We start from the raw sequence: 22,085 nt of genomic DNA on the forward strand, positions 1-22,085 counted from the left end.
CCACTATTTCTTTGTTGACTTTCTGTCTGGATGATCTATCCATTGATGTAAGTGGGGTGTTAAGGTCCCCTACTATTTTTGTGTTGCTGTTAATACCTCCTTTTAGGTCTGTTAATAGTTGCTTTACGTACTTTAGTGCTCCCGTGTTAGGTGCATATATATTTATGAGTGTTATGCCCTCTTGGTGGAGTGTCTCTTTTATCATTATATATAGCCTCTCTTTGTCTCTCATTGCCTTTTCTATCTTGAAGTCTACTTTGTCTGATATAAGTATGGCAACATCTGCTTTCTTTTATTTGCCATTAGCTTGGAGTATCATCTTCCATCCCTTCACTCTGACCCTGTTTGTCTTTGGAGCTGAGATGTGTTTCCTGGAGGCAGCATATTGTTGGGTCTTGTTTTTTTTAATCCACCCAGCCACTCTGCATCTTTTGATTGGAGAATTCAATGCATTTACATTTAGAGTTATTATTGATATATGAGGGCTTAATGCTGCCATTTATCACTTGTTTTCCGGTTGTTCTGTACTTCCCTTGTTTCTCATCCTGTGTATTTCTGACTGCCAATTCAGTCTGGTGTTTCTCTATGATGGTTTTCTCAGTTTTCTCTTTATTTATCATTTGTGTTTCTGTTCTGACGTTTTGTTTCGTGGTTACCATGAGGTTTGTATAAAAGATCCCATAGATGAGACAGTCCATTTTCTGGTAGCCTCTTATTTCCTCAGTCTAAGCAGGTTTCATCCCTTCCCTCTTCCCTGTCTAAGTTATTATTGTCACAACTTATTCCACTTTTTATTGTGAGTTTGTGGTTAAAATGCAGTGATTACAGTTATTTTTGATGTTTTCCTTCCCTTTATCTTTAATGTTATAATTGAGTGTTTGGTAACCTGTTCTGGTAGAGAGCTGCAATTTTCTGATTTTGTCTGTCTATTTATCTCCTTGCTCAAGGCTTGGTAAACATTTTCTTTTTTTTATTTTCAGGTATGAGGGCCTTCTTGATCATTTCTTGTGGGGGGGGCGCGTCTTGTGGCGATGAACTCCCTCAGCTTTTGTTTATCTGGGGAAGTTTTTAGTTTTCTATCATATCTGAAGGATATTTTTGCTGGATAGAGTATTCTTGGCTGCAAGCTTTTGTATTTCAGAATTTTGAATATATCATTCCACTCTCTCCTAGCCTGTGAGGTTTCTGCTGAGAAATCCACTGAAAATCTGATATGGGTTCCTTTGTAGGTTATTTTCTTCTGTCTTTCTGTCCTTAATATATTTTTTTTTTTTTTTGGCATTGACTTTTCCCAGATTTACTAATATATGCCTTATAATTAGGAGTTCTATTAGCTTCTTTTACTTGTAATTCCAGCTCCTTCCCCAGGTTTGGGAAGTTCTCAGCTACTATTTCTTTGAACAAGGTCTCCGCTCCTTTCTCCTTCTCTTCTCCCTCTGGAATACCAATAATCTTTATGCTGCATTTCCTAATTGAGTTAGATATTTCTCAGAGAATTCCTTCATTTATCTTTAGTCTGAGTTCTTTCTCCTCCTCCATCAGAAGCATTTCTATATTTCTGTCCTCTAAATTGCTAATTCTGTCTTCCATAATATCAGCTCTGTTATTTAAGGACTCCAGATTTTTCTTTATCACATTCATCATGTTTTTCATCTCCAACATTTCTGACTGGTTTTTCTTTATAGTTTCAATCTCTTTTGTGAAGAATTCTCTCTGTTCATTTATTTTATTCCTGATTTCATTGAACTGTCTTTCTGAGTTTTCTTGTAACTCATTGAGTTTTTTATGATAGCTATTTTGAATTCTCTGTCATTTAGATTGTAAATGTCTGTGCCTTCAGGATTGATTTCTGGGTGCTTGTCATTTCCCTTCTGGTCTGGAGTATTAATATACCTCTTCACACTATTTGATGGAGTGGATTTGTGCCTTTGCATAGTGGTAGTATCTGGTTGCAGACTCCACCTACCATCACTCATGGGGGTTGGGGAGGAGCTGTGTATTCTGAGCCTGCCATGATCCCTGGCAGCTGTACCTGTCCTTTGGAAGCTATGCTGACAGAGCCCATCTGTGTTTTCCTGCTGCCCACTACTGCTTTACACACTGTATGTGCCAGCACTCTGGTGGGGGTCCCTTGCTCTGGGCAACTGGCAGAACTGGTGCACCAGGCAGGGGGAGGGGTGCTTTCTTTCGCGTGTCATCCCAGGGGTGCTCCTGCTTTGCCCTTGCTATCTGCCCTCCTGGGCTGCTCGGCTTCATGAATACATCCCTGCAATTGCCTAGCCTCCTCAATGTGGAGTTTTCCCACAGGCTGGGGGACAGCGAAGGCGTTCCCACAGAGGATTGCTCCCTCCTCCCTCTCCTCTCACAGCCATGCAAGGTCCCACACCCTAGGTCGGGGGAGGGAGAGGATATCCCCTTATCTCCTTCCACTGCCTACTGGAGGGTCCAGCACCTCCCTTCAGATGTATGGCTATGTGGGTCTCTCAGACATCTATTGTGTTGGGTGAATGTCCTCTGTTGGTTTATGAATGTCCTTTTCGTTGTATCTTAGGGTGGAGAGTCTAAGGGAAGAGCTTACTCTGCCATGATGCTGATGTCAGTCCTCAGCTATTTCCCATTTTTGAAACATTTTCTAGTCCTTTAACATGGTTGTTTCCAATTTTTGCTATTTGAACAATGCTGTGACAAACTTTCATGTATTTCTGCAAGTACTTCTATAGGATAGACTCACAGAAACAGCATTGCTGGGTCAAAGGTTACTTGTGATTGAAATTTTGATAAATACTGCTAAATTGCCCTCCAAAAAAGATTATATCATGTTATACTTTCACTAGAGGAGATGAAAATGCCCATTTCCCTATGCCCTAACCAACTGTAGATATTATTAATCTTCTTAATTATTGGAATTTTATGGGCCAAAAAAGCCACAGTGCAGACTTCTATTTGCATTTCTTTGAAAATCTTTTCAAATGTTTATTGATTATTCTCTATTCCTTCTTCTGGGAATTGCCTATTCATATACTTTGCCTATTTTTCTTTTTCTTTTAAGTGTAAAATGTTACAAATATTTTCCCAGTTTTGTCATTTGTCTTTTAACTTTTTTTTTGGTACCTTTCACTATACAGAAGTTTTAAATTTTTATGTAATCAAGTCTGACAATCTTTTCCTTTAATACTGAGTTTTGTTTCATAAAATTTTTCTCCAATGTTTTCCTCTAGAGTTATTATAGTTTTTTTTGTGTGTGTGATAGATCTTTAATACTTCTGGATTTATTTTACACACACACAGTGTGAATCTAACTTATTCTCCCCAAATGAATAACCAATTATACCAACACCATTTATTGAATCATTTCCCACTGATAAGAATTGGTACTTCTAACATATAGTAAATTGTCATATAGTTGGGTCTATTTCTGGACTCTCTATTCTTTTTTTTTTTTTTTTCAAAGATTTTATTTATTCATTTTTCCCCCCAAAGCCCCAGTAGATAGTTGTATGTCATAGGTTCACATCCTTCTAGTTGCTGCACGTGGGACTCGGCCTCGCGTTGGACGGAGAAGTGGTGCCTTGGGGCTTGCCCGGGATCCGAACCCGGGCCGCCAGCATCAGAGCGCGCGCACTTAACCGCTAAGCCACGGAGCCGGCCCTGGACTCTCTATTCTATTTCAATGATCGTTTTGATTATTCCTGCCTCTGTACCACACTATTTTAATTACCATAATTTAAGTGCTTTATTGGTTAGAAATTTAATTAAGTGTACATTATAGCAAAATGCAAAGTAATAGTGACTTAAACAAGATAAAGTTTATATCCTTCCCACTAAAAATGAATGGGAAGAAGTTGGCAGTACAGGGCTGATATGGTGGCGGCTGTCTATTTTGCTCCACTCTCCTAGCAAAATGGTTTCCATCCTCAAGGCTACTTCACATTTCAAGAAGGCTACTGTAGCCATCCTGCCCACATTCCAGGAAAGAGGATAAGAGGAAAAAGAATGCCCTCCTCCTTCCTTTTAAAGAGACTTCCTTCCCTAAGCACCTTATAAACTTATACATACATCTCATTGGCCAAATTTAGTATTAATGGCCACACACAGCATTATGGGAGGCTAAGTAAAATCATCTTTAGCAGTCAGCTAAAATCATCACACACAGTCAGCTAAAAATTTGGATTCTACTCCTAAGAAGCAAAACCCAAATATTTGTGAACAACCAGCAGTCTGTGCTACAAATGCATTTTGTTGTCTGATAGGGTGTAGTTTATGCTGCTATTATAAACGAGCTCATCTCTTTTTTATACTTCATATTTCATTCTTTGTAATCATAATTGCTTATTTCAAGTATTTAGGAAGGCCATTGTTTTCCTAGGTATTCTGTTTATTTAACTTCTAATGATCTTACTGAATTACTTATCCAGAGGTTTTAATAATTCTTCAGTCTATTATGTTGAATTTTCTAGATAGACAATCATATTAATCATAAATAACTGTCCCATCTGACACTTAAATTTTTTATTCTACCTCAATGTTAATCTCCAATTTAATCTTACCTACAAGAATTTTGCCATTCAGTTGGCATATCATATTTTCCATTTCAAACATTTTAAAATTACAGGTCTTAAAGTTTTCTGCTATGGATATGATAATAAAGAGATATTAGCACTGCTGCTAAGATGACAAACGGTTTCATAGAATGATATTTTATGAAAAGATTCCTGAATTTTTCAAAAATAATCCAATCAGAAAAAAATATTAACCTAAATAGCTAATAAAACTATTTTCTTGTTTAGTTTATAACTAAATGAGAACTACCACTGCCACAGACAAATAACCTGTGCCGATTCATCCTCACCCCTCACACACTCAAACAGGCACAAACATTTTAATCATGCTATACACCTATAGCACGTTCTTTTGACAGCTTGTTATCATGCACTTAATCTTAAAAGATAAAGCTGCACAGCAATTAAATGAAGATCATACACTTGAGTCTAAAAAATGAACTGGATAAAAAAGGATGGGGGAAACATGACTATACACAGAAAAAATAATTTAGGTGCTTAAGGATTTTAAAATGTAACACAACCACCAAAGAAGTTAATGCCTCATTGGGCTGCATTAATAGGAGTTATTTAGGACAAGGAAGTTGAACGAGTGACACCTACAACAGAACATGATATTCCAAGGATGCTGAAGAACAGCACAGGGAAAAGCTAGAACAGCAGCTGGCACCAGAGTTCTGTTTCCACCAATTATTCCAGTGTGACCAGACAAATATGGAAACTAAGGCTCAGAAAGTTTAAGTGACTTGACTGTTAAGTGACACTGAAGTGTAAAAAATAATAGCTGTCCTACCTACCACACATAATAGCTAGGAGGAGAAGTAAAACATGTGAAACCACTTTAAATTGTAGAATGATAAATGAACATAAGGTATCATTACCAGTATTGATTTGGGGAAATGCTATTTAACAAATGATCTCTATTTGAGGATAGATTTTATTATTTTTTATTTGTTAGGCTACAAAACTTATTAGAGTATGACAAAGTAATCTAAATTAAGTTTGTAAAAAAAAACTCAACTTCTTACCATACACAGAATTTAAACTGCTTAAGAAATTTTTCATAACCAGATTTCTCAACGCTTCTGTAGTTTTGTTTATGACTATTTCTATAATGAATTTGATATTGGGAACTTGATCAGGAACATAGCTCCTATTTCTAGAACATATTTGCAAGGTTGGTTGTATGACAGTTGGTCCTAAGGCTAAAAAAGTCAGATCTAACAAGCAAGTTTCAATTTAATGTAACCAACTCTTTACAGTCATTTGCCCCACTTATTTTGTTACTTAAAAAAAGAAGAAGAAAAGATCTATTCTTTGAAATCTCTGTAAAGTCCACAATTCTGAATTTCAGACGTAGAAAAAAAGAACTTTAGAGATCTAGCCCACCCACCTCACACTAGGAAATCAAGGCATATACAGAGGTTAAATACAAGATCACTCTCTTAGTTAGTTACAGACATACTACCAGAATCCCAACTCCTGGCTCCCTCCAATTACACATCATATTGTCATTGTAGAGTACAATCAGGGAAAATAGGAAGACCACTGTATTACTTCATTAAACCAGGTAATTGCAAGTATAAACAGTTTAGGTAGTGCTTCCTAAACTGATGGTATAAGAAAACTATTCTGAAAGATATTAACACTTGTACTGAAGAAGAAAAGGCATTCCCCATGAAAATTTAACTATTCAAGAAAGTTAAAGTTTTCTTTCTTTTTTTAATCAAAGTGTTACTGCATAAAATTGGAGTTCTCTTGCCCGATACACATAAACAAGCCAATTCATTACAGCACCAGACTTTGGGAAGAGATCAGCTTTGTTCTGCAAGATCGATCTGCAGGGAGACAGGGGGCATGTGCCCTCAAATCTGTCTCCCTGATTCAGGATTTGAGGTGAAATTTAAGAGGTTAGGGAGAATAGGCTGGCACACAGAAATGCTGGCAGGACAGGTTTTGATTGGTGGGCTTCAAGCATTTACGGTAACATTCTAAACATTTATGATAAGGTTCTAATCATTTATGATGAGGTTCTAAACTTTTATGATGGGGTTCTAAACATTTATGATGAGGTGGGGAAGGAATTTTAATGCTGGATCTTCCTGAATGAGGGACCCCTCACTTCTGATAAGAGTCCGACTTTTAAATTCCAGTCATATCCCAGTCTTTTGGTTCTGTGGGGAGGAGAATCTTTCATCCCGCAGTCATTTCAGGTCAAGATTTCTTCTTCTGCACACGCTCTGGCTACATGACTTTGCAAATTTTCTGAAAGGCAATTCTTAATCACTCTGCTGATAAGAGATGGGGTCAATTGAACTGGTCCTGGAGGGCCCATAGTTAAAAAAGGACTTCTGAGAGCCTTTAATATGCTAAATCTGTTATGAATTTCTAAGAAAGGCATTTAGAATGAAATATTTTCCCAAGTGTATTTGACCATGGAATCCTCTACTGTGCAGACACAACTGGCATCATTGGGAATACAGTCTGGAATCACTTAGTGTGAGTCAAATGTGTCATACACAGCAATGATAGATGTCCAGGGATAATATTGTGATAATGGCCAACATTCCTCAGGCACTTACATGTCCAGCGCTATGCTAAGTGCTTTATGGGAATTTTCACTTAATCCTCAGAGTCTTCCTAACTGGTGAATTAATATAATCTCCATTTCACAAAAAAGGAAGCTTAAGCTTAAAGAAATAACCTGTCCAAGGTTACACACTAGTAAGTCATTGAGCTAGAGTTAGAACCCAAGCAGCCCAACTCCAGAGTCCCCATTCTCAATCGCTATTCACGCTATCAACAATCCCTACCCTCCAGCACATAATGGTTCAAAGATTATAATGTGCTGTCTCATGAATAATTTATTCTTTTATTCTTTTCTTCTTCCTAATATTTTCATTCTAAATTAAAAACTAGAATATTTTCATTCCAAAATAAACTGGCAGGGGAAAACAAATCACATGGTTGATTCTGCTGGGCAGCCAAGTTGAGAACTATAGGGTTAGAGAAAGAACATGGCAGGGTAGTGGAGTGAAAGTCTTCTGTTAGACCTAGCTCTGACACTTGTTAGCCCGTGACTCTGAGGAAACTCTTGGTTTCAGTACTTTTCTCAACAACTGGAATGAAGGAAAAGAAAAGAGGTGAAAAGGAGAGGTATTTACCACAGTGACTACAGACTGTTAACAAGGTGCTCCAGACTGTATGAATGTGACTGAAGTTTAAATTCCAAAATTAAATTAAAATTCTTACTTGCCGATAAGCTAGAGGTTTTTGTTGTTTGTTTTGTTTTGCTTTATGGCAAAAACAATCTTTGTTTTAACTCTGAGACTGAGACCTTTATTTAGTTTCCTAGTTAATTTAGTTCACCCTATTCTCAGAACTCTGGTGAACTACTTCCAAATGATAAAAAAGCAAGTGTTCTGCTCTTGTATATGTTCAAATTTTCTCTTTTAGCAAAGTATCTCAAAACACTATAAAAGAGTTGACTAAACACAGCACTATTTGATACATGACCCAAATTAAAAAATGACAAGAAGAAACAAATGGTAACAAATGCATATATATTTAGTTTATAGACAAAGCATGTAATGAAAAACGCTGAAAATGGCTGTGGCAACTCAGTATGACTGGTTGATATCAGAGGGCATGGCAACAATCAAAGCAATAGGCATGAGCCAAAAGACACATTGTGCTGCCTCTGTTTTTTATAACACAGGCAAAGTAATGTTGCTAAGATTATGTACAAGCAATTAGTTCAAATTAACATCATATTAAAAAGTATTTTATTTAATCTTCCTCTTCCATTTTCTACTTTGAAAAAGTAACCAGGTCTATTGGCGGAGGCTCTTGAACACTTAAGAATACACTTTCTCCTTGCCAAACCAAACAAATTCAATTGAACTAAATAATGGACAAACTGCTTGCCATTGACTATATTGTGGGGGAAGTGGAAGGAGTCAAATAGTTATTACTTCTCCATTAAGCCATCCAAATTTCTCTTTTCCATGTCTTGCCTGGAGGAAATATAAAAAGTTTTAAGGTTTTAGCACTGAGTTTGGCAAACTGTTCCTTAGGGATAGGCAAATAAGGTATTTGAGATTTTGCTACATCCAAGCATACAAGCCACCTGTATTAGGTTTGCTAGGGTTGCCATAACAAAGTAACACAGACTGGGTGGCTTAAACAACAGAAATTCATTTTTTCACAGTTCTAGAGGCTAAAAGTCCAGACCAAGGTATCAGCAGGGTTGGTTCCTGCTGTGAGCCGTAAGGAAAGGATCTGTTCCAGGCCTTTCTCCTTGGCTTGTAGCCATCTTCTCCCTGTGTCTTCACATGGTCTTCCATCTGTACAAGTCATGTCCAGATTTCCTCTTCTTATAAGGACACCAGTCATATTGGATTAGGGCCCACCCTAATTACCTCTGTAAAGACTCTATCTCCAAATATGGTTACAGTCTGAAGTACTGAAGAAGGGAAGAGAGAAATGTTAAGAGAACTAAATTCCAATTGACTTGCAGGTTGGGTTGATGTCTTAGGGTGAGTCACCGCCCTTCCATAAATTGGAATGAGCCTCTCAACCATTAATGAAGTCTGCCAATAGAGGCTCAGATGTTCAGTTAGAAAATGGTGGGGGCAAAGGGAGGGTGCAATGAGAAAACGCAAGTAAACACAGTTAATGGTGGTAACGTGTACTGATAGAGCCATAATAATAAAAGCAACAGATCTTGACTGTACTACAAAATTTTATTTGATTCTTCTCAATCAGAAACTTAGTGGATCTTATTAATACAGCTGTTTTTCTTGATTTAAAAAATTATAGTAACTAGAGCAGAAATAAATAGTTCAGTATGATCATGTTGCTTTATATTAACTGGGATAACAGTCAATTTGTTTTAGCAGAGGCTGAAATATAAAATTATTTTTACAATAAAGTTTTCAATAATATTAAGTCTTATACTAGTATAACAAAATGTAACTTAGACATTGCTTTGCAGCTGAATTTGAAGCTAAAATTAGTACAGCAAAAATTTCTATCTTGGTTCCTCCCAAAGTGCTTGAAAGTCCCGTAAGAATGTTTAATCCCTAAAGTAGTTCAAGCATTTGTTTTTCAATTATGCATTGTTTCTGAAAAAAGTGTTTATAACAGAAAACTAAATATCTGTTTGACTCCTTTCGTCAATAACTAATCCCTGATTGACAGAATTCAAATTCAAAAAATAACATTACAATAAACTCTGGAGCTTTATAATCTAGTGACATGAAAAGTCTCTGCCCTGACTACCATCTTGTGACCAGCTCAGTAGGAATTCCATGAAGAGGCTGGCCTTTCTGAGGTGCTACCTAAAATTGTATAACATAGTCGAAGTTCTCATAGCGAAAAGAACAAGCTTTACTCTTACTTTTCTTGACCATCACCTTTCTTTCCCCTCAACCTATCATTATCATGAATAAAAAGAACATCTCATCTTCAAATAAAAGTAATTGTTAAAAATTAAATAGTACACATATGGTAGAGGAGCCTATTGAAACGGATCCTTTTATAAAACATTTTAAGTAGAAAATATAGTTAACAAATTACAGTAAGTATAACTAAAATTTCTCTCCTACTCCTTTCTATGAGGAGAGGAATCCCACCTTATTTCCCTTTTACAACCTCCCCAAGTGTTTTAACACAGCTCAATAAATAGAAGTAACATGGCATAATAAAAAGAGTCCAAAAAACTCATGCCCACTTTCCAGCAAGTTACTTAAACATTCTAAGTCTCAGTTTCCTCAATTGTCAAAAGTAGGTGATAACATCTACATTACAGGAATATTTTAGGAATTAAAATTAATACAAATAAAACACTGGCACACCATAGATATTCAATAACCATATAGCTCTAATTATTATTAACAAAGTATTTATCAATTGGAAATTAAGAATGCACGTCAGAATCTTACAGTTCCTGAAAGAGGGAATGGGGGAGGGATGAGAGGGAGGCTTCATCAGATTCTAATGCCCTCCAGTTATTTCCATCCTTATTTATTCTTCACTGATTAACGTCCTGATTAGTAGCCTAATCTACTGTCACTGCCTCCAATTATTTCCCCAGCTTAACCCCCTTTACAGTAGTATATATTTGGTTCTCATCATATACTCTCTATGACCTTATAAATGACAAATGTATTGGCTCTGTCTCAATACTCATTCTTTCTCTCTAACTTTGCCACAAGCATCTTCCTTCCTGAAACTTTACTATGAAGACCTCACTGACTTTGGTATTCTGGTTGTATCACCCATGGAACCATTCTTCTGACTTTCTGTACTTCTCTAACAGTCTATTCAATTTGCACATTTCTACCTTCTTTACTTAGTTGGTACTTCTCTCGCTATCCATTTCTAAAATACTTTCACCTTCCTTTCAGTCTCCTTATCAGGACTCCTTTTAAGTTTCATAATTCCCCCAAAATAGTCTCTCCCTGTTCTAAATTACTAAAGTGTACACTGCTTTGGGGGCTGCGTTGTCACTCCGTCCACCACAGGGATATCTATGGATTAACAACTCAGCAGGAACCTTGAAATTTAGATCAAAAGGGTATCTATGTGCCTGGTAAGTTTACAGGGGCCAGGCTGGCAACTTTTTATGCTCCTCATAGGCAGAGGTGGGTAGTACAGCATGTGTATGTTGATTAGAACCAATACCCTAACTGAATTAACTAAATGTTATTTACATTTAAAGGGGGGGGGGACGCAGAAGAACTCAAAAAGATAAAAACAGAGTTCATAAATGCTCGCCAAATTTAAACACTTTTAAGGCTTACATTATTCTCTTAAATTTCCAAGCCTATAAGTCACTCTGTAAAAGAGTAAATGCAAATCTTTCAACAGCTGAAACATCAATTTTCATAGTACAGTTTAAGAACTCATATACAATGTTTTCATTAAGTCAAGCGAAAATAACTGAATGAATCCTTATGCATTTATATGAGAAAGCAACTAATGTTCATCAGCTACTCAAAAGACTCTTTGTTCAAGAAAACACACACCAAAGAAATACCACTTAACATTTACTACTAAAAGGCTACCCTGATGAAGCCTCGACAATGACAAATATTTAAACTAGAATGGAAAAGTACTGTTTCCAAAACTCCTTGATCTCTCAAATGTGTTGCACTTAACATAACATTCTTTACAAGGTACAAACAGGATTCAGGAATGCAAATTGATCTTGAACACCAAATAAATTAAAATGTGAATTATATAAAGTGCATTACACAAATAGCATCCCATTCTCATTCTGGGATCTTATATCACAATCATACTGGGTGTATTTGTTAAAACAGCAGAAGATATGATATCAACACAGAACAAACAAGCAAAAATTATGATCGGCTTACCAAAAACTGAAATTAATTAGGCAAAGAGGAAAACACTTAATAAGACATTCAAATAAAATGATTAAATTTACTTCTCAGTAATAGAGAATACAGGAAGAGTCCTGATTAGGAAAAAATTAAGGTACTGATTAAAAAACATGAGTTACGTCTACAGGTAGGAATTGGGTTTAAACTCTCTCTCTACCCCTAACTAGCTGTTGATCTTGAACAAGTATCTTAGCCTCTTTGAGTCTCAGTTTCTTTACCTGTAAAATAAGGATAATAACACTTATAAAGTTGTGCACAGATTAAATGAAATTAATTATGCAAAGTACTTAGAAAGTAGCACACATTAAAATATCAATAAATTGTATTCAATCCAAAAAGATCTAAACATTTTTATAGCTAAACTATGTCAGATCTTCAAAGAAGAGATTAATTGCTAGAGCACACAAAAAGATGGAAAGCTTCTCTCTCTCTCTTTTTTTTTTAATTTCACAATGCTAGCATATTCAGAAACCAAAACCTGAAGAAAGTAATACAAAAGGAACACTAAAACTCAATCTTACAGAGCAATCAAATCTAACACTATTTTAAAGAGGTATGCTATTAACAAGTTGCCTGCATCCAAAAGAAAGCAATTGTTTAGTGAAATCTACTAGGAAATCTTCTAGTATAATTTATCAACCAATAGGTAAAAGAAGAAAAACCATATGATCATCTCAATGTATATTATGAGGGTATGTGATCAAATTTAATATCTTTTTGCAATTTAATCTCAAGTCCAAAAAAACGGAGTAGAAGACTATTTCCTTAACATGCTAAAAAAGTTGTCAAAAAGAATAAACAACTGTGAAACCCTAAAGGCATTCTCATTCAAATTAGAAATGAGCCAAAGATGCTCACTATTCACTATGATAATTTAACATTATTCTAGACGTTCTGATCAATGTAATTTAAAAGAAGAAATAAGGATTAAATATTGGCAAAAAGATAAAATTATCATCATTTACAAATGCTATAACTGCCTTATTACAAAATCCAATAAAAACTATTAGAATTAAGAGTTTCATAAGATGACCAGTTAGAAAACAGTATACACAAACTACCAATTTTTCTATTTTCCATCAGGAAGATGTAATCTTCTTTAAGGTACAGTGAAAAAAGATTTCATTCACAATAGCAACAACAAGTTTTAAAATATTCAAAATTAACTTTAAAAATAGGCAGAACCACATGAAGAAAACTATAAAACAATGAATCATAAAAGATGACTTGAAGAAATGACAAAAATATTATAGAGATATACAACTACCTCTAAAAAATTAATTTAGAAATTTCAGTGGCCTTCTTTTCCAATTTTAACTGAATTAAAGGTAATCTGAAAAAAGAAATATATGAGAAATGCTGGAAAATGTTTTGAAAAAGATAATAGGAATTCACACAACCATATAGTAAGATATATTAAAAAGTTACAGTAATTAGGACTGTTCAGAATTACTGGAGAAAAAATAAATAGCCCAATGAAAGCTGAATAGAAAACCTAGAAAAAATTATATATATATAACAGCCCCTGGTTATTATCAGTCCAAGACTTTTTTTGTAATAAAAATGGTTTCTTTTATCGTGTCATGGTACTCTTAAATCCCTGCCTTTTAAATTGCCATTTTAGAGACTTTCCTTTCTGACACACAAGGTGTTCTTTAAGTTTTCGCAGGACTGTAAGTGCATGAGCAAGTGTATCATCATTATGATGTAATGACTTGGTTCATTAGCATTATTAGAGACACAGTATTTCATATATATATGAAATGATTTGGTATACAATAAAGATGACATTTAAAACCTCTGGGAAAAGATAATTGTTCAATAAATAGTATTAAAATAATTGACTTGCCACTTTACAGTAAAATACATTCCAAATAGATTAAAGATAAAAATGTTTTTAAAAACCGTGAAAGTAATATAAGGAAACAGAGATGAATGGTTATATAATTTGGGAATGTGAGAAGGCCTTTCTAAGCAGGCAAATAACCATAAAGGAAAATCTGATAGACTTAACTACACTAAAAATGTTAAAAATCTGTTTAAAAAGAAAAACTCACACCAAAAGCAAAATTAGGATGCAAATAACTAACTGGAGAAATTATTTGCCATGTAATTTGACAAAGTTCTAACAGTTTTATATACAAAGAGCTCTCATAACTCAGTTTTTATAAATTTCCAACATTATAATAAACAAAGGACACTAATACACAATTCACAAAAGAAATACAAATATTTAATGTCACCATCAAATTAGAAAATTCATAGAAGATACAACTTTTCATGTCAAAATGGCAGTTTTTTAATTGCTTGTGCTGAATATAGAGAGATTGCTGGCATTCTCAAGCACAATTAATAAAAATGAATATTACTTAAACCTTTCTGGAAGGGAATCTATTAATATCTATCAAAAATAATTAAAATATGCATAACTCGACTTCAGAACTTATCCTAAGGAAATAAAGATATGGGAAGTGACAAATCTCTCAAGAAGCTAACTGCTATACTATTCATTAAAAATTTTTGGAAAGAGCCTAAATTTTCAACAACAGAAACGCTGGTTAGGGCCGGCCCGGTGGCTTAGCGGTTAAGTGCGCGTGCTCCGCTGCTGGCGGCCCGGATTCGGATCCCGGGCGCCCACCGACGCACCGCTTCTCCAGCCATGCTGAGGCTGCGTCCCACATGCAGCAACTAGAGGGATGTGCAACTATGACATGCAGCTATCTACTGGGGCTTTGGGTGAAAAATAAATAAATAAAATTATTAATAAAAAAAAAGAAACGCTGGTTAAATAAACAACGGTAAATCCATATGCTGGAATATTACACACATTTAAAATGATGTTATGTTGTAAAAGAATAATATTTTATTGACTTGGGTGAGCATTCATTCAATTAAGTGAAAATAAACTAGTGACAAAACAGCATGGACAAAAAAAAACATATCAGTGTGTACAATACAGTTTCTTTTTGTTTAAAAAATAAATAAATAAATACCAAAAAGGGCCTACAAGGATATTCACCAAAGTATTAACAATGATTACCTCTGGGTGGAGGCATTATAAATGTTATTTATCATTTATGCTTTCCTGAATTTCTAAATCATCCTACAATTATTATGTATTACATTAGTAATTAAGAAAATACAGAATGTTTACAATATTGCTGTGACTATAGCAACAACAGTATCCAAAATCATGCTAACATTGACATTTCCATTCTTTTAGGCTGCACCAAAATTAGGGACGCCTGTCCTCTCTAGATCATATCATACTTTGATACTTTAATCACAATGAAGAAATTTTCAGAACTCTAAGAAACAACCAGACAAAAGTTTTCACTCCACCTTTGTTTATGATCAAGTACAAAGTCAAATAATAATTATATATTAGTCATTCTGCTTTCAGCCCCCTGCCAAAGGTTAGAATCAAGAGTGAGGAAGAAGCCCTGGATCTCATAACCAGTATGGCTCAGCTTTTACCTACATCCAAATCTTGAGCCAGAAATCTTTTTTAAAAAGTGGATGGGAGAAATATAGGTATTATCTTTCTCAGGATAGAAAGTGTGGGCTTTCTACAACTTCTAATCACAATTCTTCTCTGTCTCATTTGGGAGACAGAGGAATGATTTTCTCCTCCAATGTATTTAAAAGGCATACACCCAAAAGGCAAGCAAGCAGGATTCCTTCTGAGCAAAGATGCTTTAAACAGGAGATTTTCAAATGTTAAATGTTCTCTTTCCTCAGTGCAGATATGCAGCCTAACTCTAAGAGGGCCAAAAAGACTCTGGCAGTACTTGGCTCTGAACAATAAGCAAGAGTCAAACTGTTAATTCCATCTGCTCCCCTCCAAGACAAAGCACTACCTGCTGGTACCAGGGGTCTCAGGCTCCATTTAAGGGGTTTTCCTGAGGGGCATCCATTTTTACAATACTAAGATGCTCTCTAATTTTTGTGAGGACTTCAGAGAACTAATTTTGATACAACATGATGACAACTTTGATGCTGATAACAAAGAAATATACTATCTTTACCATCACATTCTTTGTTAGAGATGATGTTCCCGAATTGTCTTCCTTTCTTATTGGTCAAAGCTCTGAATTCCATCCACTTCTATCTCCTCAGGGACTTAGTTCCAATAAATACCTCACCTTTCCTGAATTTCCTACTTCTCGCTTTCCTAATGCATGTAAAGAAACGAACATAACATTTCTTCAACCTGTATCCCTCTGCAGTGGTTTTCAACCATGCTTGCACACTGGAATTACCCAGGGATCTTTAAAATACCTATGCAACAGCCAGCTTTGGTGGGCTAGTGGTTAACGTTTGATACTCTCACTGCCCTGGCCCAGGTTCAATTCCTAGTCAGGGAATTGCACCACCTGTATGTTGGTTTTCATACTGTGGTGGCTGTGTGTTGCTGTGATGCTGAAAGCTATGCCACTGGTATTTCAAGGGTCACCCATGGTGGACAGATTTCAGCAGAGCTTCCAGATTAAAACAGACTAGGAAGAAGGACGTGGGCACCCACTTCCAAAAATATCTATGCAACTAATCTATAGTAATAGAAAGTAGATCAGTGGTTTCCTGGGGGATGAGAGGGAGAGATTACAAAGGGACATGAGGAAACTTTTGGAGGTGATTGATATGTTCTATTATTTTGATTGTGGTGATGGCTTTACAAGTGTAAACATATGTCAAATGTTAAACTGCACACTTTAAATATGTTTAGTTTATTATATGCCAATTATACTTCAATAAATCTGTTGAAACAAATACCGATGCCTGGGTTGCATCCCATTCCCAAATTGGTATGGGGGTTCCCTCCGGAAATCAAGATTCTTAAAAGCTCCCCAGATGATTATAAATTTGCAGTTAGATTGAGAACCACTGCTCTATAGCTATCATTTTCTCCCTTGTTTACTTCGGTTTTCTTGAAATGCCTCCCTCAATCATGTCTACTTTATCATCACCCATTCTTTCTCAATCTTCTGAAGACTGGTTTCTGAACCACGACTCAGCTAAAACTGTATTTGTTAAAGTCACCTATGAACTCCTGACAAATTCACTGGCCCCTGGAGTCCTCTCCTTACTTGACGCCTCTATCCAACATTCAAAATTGTTGACCCAGTCCCTCCCTATTTGAAAATCTCTCCACCCTTAGCATCTCTCCTGATGTTCTTCCTACCTTTCTAACTACTACTCTTTCACACTATTCTTCTATCTACTTCTGCTTTTTATCAGTCTGTTCTCTGGCTGCTGCTTTTATCGTGCTAAAGACTTTCCCTGAGTCATTTCAACATAACCAAATCAATACAGCTTCAATTCAACCCCCAGTCTTCTCTCAAATCCTGATTTCTTTTATAAGTTCCACATCCATAGATCCAAACATCTATCAACATCTTCACTTGAATGCTCCACAGCTTCCTCAAATTCAGAAAACCCAAAATAGAATTTATCATCTTCCCTGCATTTCTGTGTTCCTCATTTCCAATCAATGGAACCAAGTCAAATCCTCAGGGTAATGATTTCTCCTTCTTTCTTCCCAAAGGTGATAGGACCTGTCACATTCTACCTCACTCTGCCAGAGTGAGGGTCTAAAACACAAATCCATTAAATGGCTTCTTCTTCATCACCTTCAATCCAATCTCTTTAGCCAAGGATACTATGCCCTGGTCTGGCCTTCTACCACCCTCAATATGCTCACCTTCCATGATTTGCCTATCTAACTCCTGCATTCAAGTCATGTCAATGTCCATGTTATTGACTTTGGACTTGTCATTGACAATGACTTCTCTAAACTGCCTTGGTTTCTCAAGCCTCCTTGCCTTCTCACTTACATTCTCCTCTTGGAAAGTTATTCACTCACCTCCTGCACTTGGCAAAATTATATCACACTTCAAAATTCTACTGTGTGCTCCTGACTCTACCTACATCCAAGCTGAGTTAGCCATCTCCTACTCTGCTCCCTTACTACACTAGGCATATCTCTATTCACACTTATTACATGGTATTATAATTGTTACTTCACTTATCTGTCTTATACATTAGACAGTAAATTCCTTGATGACAAGAGCTATGACATTCATTTCTGTACCTGTAGTACCTATTCAGCCTGGGGCAGTGCAAAATAAATTTGTTTGACATAATTTCAATTATTTACAAAACGTAAATTTGATACCCCCAAAATGGTCTTGATATAACATTTTTTAAACATTTCTTAATATTCATTATAAAATAAATATCAGGCAACAGGATCCTGAATAAAACAGTTGACTATAAGATATATTTAAACTCTGCCAAAATGACACCACTCTAAAAATTGCAACCAAGAGCAGATTTCATAAAATAGAAACACAACAAAGAAAGGAAGCATAGCGGGGATAACATGCTGACCTAGGTAACGCTACATCTGGGTTTCCACATCTAGATACTGTTAATGCTGATAACTAAAAGGGTTTATAATACCTCTATGGTAATAATTGTAGGAAATCAAAAAATGATAAAATAAGCCACATTCAGAATTTGTTTTCTGAATACGTGATGATTTTTCCCCCTTGCCACTTTGTTTAAATGAATTATTTGAAAAACTGACTTTAAAGCTACTATTCATTGGCCAAGCAGATCCTAAAGATTTTTTTTCTTTCTTGCCTTTCCCTGCACTTCAAAAATATGGTGCTTTGGACTAATATTCATCTTGTAAATCTTAAAATGTATTAACCTAAAGAAAAAATGCTTAGAAATGGGGGGGGGGGCTGTGTCTGTGGATGTTAGGAGAAAGTTCTTACCGAAAACAAGGCTCCCAGGACTATCCCGTTGACTCAAGGTTACCCCGATCCTTATGACTTTATGCAGATAAGATTTTAAACGCTGAAAATTTCAAACTGTGAAGTGTTACATGAACCAAAGACGTGGCACAGCTGCACCAAAAACTACTATGTGACCCAAAGGACAAATAATTTGCAAAAGGACCGCTTGGCCCTACAGCCTGTAGAACGGTCTCTGAGATAACTAGCAGCTGCCGGGGGAACAAACTCCCCCTACCTGAAGAGCGGAGCGGCTGCCCAGCGTGTGATAGTGTATCCGAGAGCCGATTGTGAACAGTACGAAACCACTAGGGCAAAATTAAAATTTTCAGGAATGTCTAAACTCTGAGGGTACAAAGCACACATGTGCACGCTAAAGGGCAGATACCCCAGTTTTGCAGAAGCGTGCAAACTTGGGGTCTTTGAATGCAACAATTTTCACACAAAACCCCGACGATCCTCGAGTATGTTAAAATCAGCCTCAGGAGAGGAATAACTCATAGAAAGAAGGGGCAAGGGCTGTAATATCCAAGAAAGGAATCGTGGCTGCTTTCTGAATCTCTCCGCCCCGCGGGGAACCAAAGACCGAGGGGAACGCTGCTTTCAAAGACGAGGGGGGTCGACGGTGACCATTTTGGCCACTAGACTGGAGTGAGAGGGAGGGAGTGGAAGTGGTGGAGGCCAGGCCGGAGCATCAGCCGCGGCGGGGCGGGGGTGTGGGCTCCCCCCGCCACCCCAGGCCGACCCCGCAGAGACGCGGCCGGTGGGGCCGAGGCGGCTGCACCGGGTCACGCCGGAGTCTGGACCGCTCTTCGCCAAGAAGGAGACAGTCCCGAGTCCGCGCGCACAAAGCTGCCGCCGCCCAGGCAGCAGGCGGGCTGCGCCCAACTTCGGGGCCAGCAGCCGCCAGCCGCAGCCCACTCACCCGGCCGGCCGCTCGAGCCCCCCGGACGCCCCCCGCGCCCAGTGCCGTCTCGAGCCCACCCGCGGCGCCTCGCGCGGGAGCCGTTACCCCGACGAAGCCGCCGCCCCGGTGACAAAGTCCCGGTCCCCTCCCCGCCGCCGCCTCGCCCCGGCTTCTCCCTGACAAAAAAAGTTATCAGTCGCCGGCAGCCCTGGGGGCCCGGCGTGGGTGGCTCGGCCGGACTCACCAGAGTGACTCCCCGAGCTCCACGTCCAGAACCTCCACTTGTCTGGCTCGCAGCGACAGCGACAGCCGCTGCTCGGCTTTCTCCTGAGTAGCAGCACCACCTGCCCCCCTTCTTCCTAGCAGAACGGGTCCCGGCGAGCCATCTTCCCCCTCCGCTCACTGACTGACAACCCAGCCCCAACAGCCGCCACGGCCGCCAGCCGCTCTGACAGGCACAACTAAGGACCCGTCCCCAGGCAGCCAACCACCACCGCCCCACGCCAGTTCGGCCTATCGCCGTCCTCCGGGGCGGGACCAGACCAACTTCTCCGCCAATGAGAATCTTCCATGAGGTGGGAGGGAGGGCGCCTTCGGTGGGCGTGGCCTGAGCAATGGGCGTGGTCCGGGCGCCCAAGGGCAGATGATTGACTGTAAGATTTTTGGCATCTGCTAGGTGACAGTGATCAGTGAAGGTCTCTTAGACTCTGAGCCATTAGGATTTATGGCCCTCTCAGAAGAAAATAAGCCTTTCAGAGTGATGTTACCCATAATCACAGAAGAGAAACTAACTGATGTTTTAATTTCTTGGTCAGGAGGATTTACTTCCCAGTAATTCGATCTTAAGTAATATCAAAATCTTATCAAATCCTAGGAGAAAAAATGTACGTTTTTGCAAAATGGTAATAAAAATGCTTCCCACCTTATTATATCATTGCTTTTGGCCTTAGCCTGGAAAAAGTCAAACACAATTCTCCAATTCTCTTTCCATGGGCTCTTTTTCTCTCCATCTTCTCTCCCTACTCTTCTCTCAAACACACACTAAACATTTTGTGTAACGACTGGAACCTAAACACAACCGAACCAGCTCCTACATATAGTCCCTCTGTTTTTGTCTTTCTCAGCTCCTCCTACCACACCCCTCTCAAGTCCAATAAGAATTAATTAGAAGAAAAATGGACCTTCAACCTGGAAGACAGGAAGTCATTCTCTTCTCAAACGTGCCAAACACACAAATAACAAGCACATAAACAAGAAAATACATTACTTGATATCAAAAGAGCTTCAAGCAAACAATTTCAGGTAATCATTAGGGCAGATCTATAGAACCACTAGACAGGCTTCTCCTTCCAAGAGCATAGTCAGATTTATAAGCAAATAATGACAAAATACAGTGATAAGGGCAACAGAGCTGGGTTCAACAAGCAAGGGGAACATAGAGGAAGAAATTATTGTTATTGTGTTTAGGAAAGTCAAGGAACTTCACAAGGAAGGTGATGTTTGAATTGGATTTTAAAAGGTAAATAGGAGTTTGCCAGAGAAGAAAGTCAAAGGGCATTTCAGGAAGAGGGAACAGCATGTTTAAAGGCATGGAGTTGTGAAAGGTCACTGAGTGGTTGGGGAACGTTGAGAAAGTGGGTGGGGCTGAAAGATGAAGTAGCAGCCAAAAATTAAGCTAGAGCAAAAGGTTGAGATGGGATCGTAAAAGGCCTCACAAGCTACACTAAGGTATTTAGATGAGCGCTGTTCAACAGAGCTCCCTGCAATGATGGAAATGTCCTATATTTTTGTCATCCAATATGATAGCCACTAGCCACATGTGGTGGTCTAGTGGTTAAGATTCGGTGCTCTCACGCTGCGGCTTAGGTTCATTTCCCTGTCAGGGAACCACACCACCTATCTGTCGGTTGTCATATTGTGGCAGCTGTGTATTGTGATACTGAAAACTATGCCACCAATATTTCAAATACCAGCAGGGTCACCCATGGTGGACAAGTTTCAGCGGAGCTTACAGACTAAGACAGACTAGGAGGAAGGACCTGGCCATACACTTACGAAAAAATAGGCCATGAAAACCCTATGAATAGCAGCAGAGCATTGTCTGATATAGTGCCAGAAAATGAGAGGATGGCACAAAAAAGACAGGGCAGGGTTCTGCTCTGCTGTACACAGGCTCCCTAGGAGTCAGAACCAACTCCACAGCACTAACAACAAAGCCACACGTGGCTACTGAGCACTTGAAATATGGCATAGCTGAGGAATTCAATTTTTTATTTGAATTTTAATAACTCCCATATTGGTCAGTTCAGGTTTAGACTTTATTCTACAGGCAATGAGGGAACAACAGAAACTTTTAATGATGTAAACAGCATCATCAGTTTTCTTTTAATGGGTGAGAATCCTAAAGACA

At 38.0% G+C, this 22,085-nt stretch overlaps 1 protein-coding gene across 2 annotated transcripts in view; it reads right to left on the reverse strand.

The window, feature by feature from the left end:
* Positions 1-20,089, reverse strand: part of HYCC1 (hyccin PI4KA lipid kinase complex subunit 1) — a 93,238-nt gene extending 73,149 nt beyond the window's left edge. The window contains exon 1 of one of the 2 annotated variants that reach the window (XM_004418928.2): positions 19,920-20,089. The gene's annotated coding sequence lies outside the window, so the exon portion shown is untranslated. The remainder of the gene's footprint in view (positions 1-19,919) is intronic. The other variant, XM_014786410.2, reaches the window with a different exon arrangement.
* Positions 20,090-22,085: the final 1,996 nt, after the last annotated feature.

The sequence above is a fragment of the Ceratotherium simum genome, chromosome 1 (genome assembly GCF_057802395.1).
Source record: "Ceratotherium simum simum isolate JZ-2026a chromosome 1, ASM5780239v1, whole genome shotgun sequence".
NCBI lineage: Eukaryota > Metazoa > Chordata > Mammalia > Perissodactyla > Rhinocerotidae > Ceratotherium > Ceratotherium simum.